Source organism: Lathyrus oleraceus, chromosome 3 (genome assembly GCF_024323335.1).
Source record: "Lathyrus oleraceus cultivar Zhongwan6 chromosome 3, CAAS_Psat_ZW6_1.0, whole genome shotgun sequence".
Lineage (NCBI taxonomy): Eukaryota > Viridiplantae > Streptophyta > Magnoliopsida > Fabales > Fabaceae > Lathyrus > Lathyrus oleraceus.
This window is the reverse complement of record NC_066581.1, coordinates 74,812,199-74,814,145: the sequence shown is the minus strand read 5'-3', so window position 1 is coordinate 74,814,145 and position 1,947 is coordinate 74,812,199.

The window sequence follows — 1,947 nt, the reverse complement described above, 5'->3', positions numbered from 1 at the left end:
GTGGGTTGCTACCCGCACTGAGTTGGAATCTGCTGGGAATACTGAAATCACTTGGGCTGTGTTCAGGGAAAGGTTCCTGAGAAAGTATTTTCCAGAGGATGTCAGAGGAAAGAAAGAGATAGAGTTCTTGGAATTGAAGCAGGGTAACAGGTCCGTTACTGAGTATGCTGCTAAGTTCACAGAGCTGTCAAAGTACTATACTCCCTATAATGAGGCTGCTGGAGAATTTTCGAAGTGTGTGAAGTTTGAGAACGGGTTGCGTCCTGAGATCAAACAAGCTATTGGATATCAGAGGATCAGGGTGTTTTCTGACTTGGTTGACTGTTGCAGAATTTTTGAACAGGATTCCAAGGCTAGAGCAGAGAGCTATCAGCAGAGGGTTGATAGGAAGGGTAAGAATCAGATGGATCGTGGAAAACCGTATGCAGCTGGCAAAGGTTTTCAGAAGCAGAGTGGGATGAAGAGGCCTAGTGGGGGAGACTCTAGTGCTCCTGCTAAGTGTTATAGATGTGGTCGAGCTGGACATCGTGTTCATGAGTGTACCAGTGCTGAGATGAAGTGTTTCAAGTGTGGCAAAGGTGGTCATTTGGCTGCAGAGTGCCGGCTGAAGACTGTAACTTGTTTCAACTGTGGAGAGTTGGGTCATATCAGTCCACAGTGTCCTAAGCCGAAGAAAGAGAATCAGTCAGGAGGCAAGGTCTTTGCTTTATCGGGTTCTGAGACTTCTGCAGATGATCGTTTGATCCGAGGTATGTGTTATATTAATGGCTTTCCTCTTGTAGCTATTATTGACACCGGTACTACTCATTCCTTTATATCTTTGGATTGTGCTGTGAAACTTAAGTTAGAGATATCTGAGATGCTTGGAAGTATGGTGATTGATACTCCTGCAAAGGGTTCAGTGACTACTACTTCAGTTTGTTTGAATTGTCCTTTGAATATTTTTGGTAGAGATTTTGGGATAGACCTTGTGTGTCTTCCATTAGTGCAGATTGACGTTATCTTGGGTATGAACTGGTTGGTGTTTAACCGAGTTTATATCAACTGTTTTGATAAGACGGTGATATTTCCTGAGATTGAGGAAGGGCAGAGTCTGTTTCTATCAGCCAGGCAGGTGAATGAGGAAGTGGCAGATGGGGCAGAGTTGTTTATGCTGTTGGCAACTTTAGGGGCTAAAGATAAACTGGTGATTCGTGAGCTAGCAGTGGTGTGTGACTTTCCTGATGTGTTTCCGGAAGAAGTGAATGAGTTACCGCCAGAGCGTGAAGTTGAGTTCTCGATTGAATTGGTACCTGGTACTAGACCGATATCGATGGCTCCGTACCGTATGTCTGCTGTTGAGTTAACTGAATTGAAGAGTCAGTTGGAAGATCTGTTGGATAAGAAGTTTATTCGTCCGAGTGTGTCACCGTGGGGTGCACCAGTGTTGTTGGTTAAGAAGAAAGAAGGTACTATGAGGTTGTGTGTGGACTACAGGCAACTGAATAAAGTGACGATCAAGAATCGGTATCCTTTGCCGAGGATTGATGATTTGATGGATCAGTTGGTTGGTGCGAGTGTATTCAGCAAGATAGATTTGAGATCTGGGTATCATCAGATACGTGTGAAAACTGAGGATATTCAGAAGACTGCTTTCAGAACGAGGTATGGACATTATGAGTACTCTGTAATGCCTTTTGGTGTGACTAATGCGCCTGGAGTATTTATGGAGTATATGAATAGGATTTTCCATCCGTATCTAGACAAGTTTGTTGTGGTATTTATTGATGACATTTTGGTGTATTCGAAATCTGAAGAAGAGCATGCTGAGCATTTGAGAGTGGTTTTAGGAGTGCTGCGAGAAAAGCAGTTATTTGCTAAGCTGTCTAAGTGTGAATTTTGGTTAGAAGAAGTTAGTTTTCTTGGGCATGTGATTTCAAGAGGTGGTGTTGCTGTTGATCCTTCTAA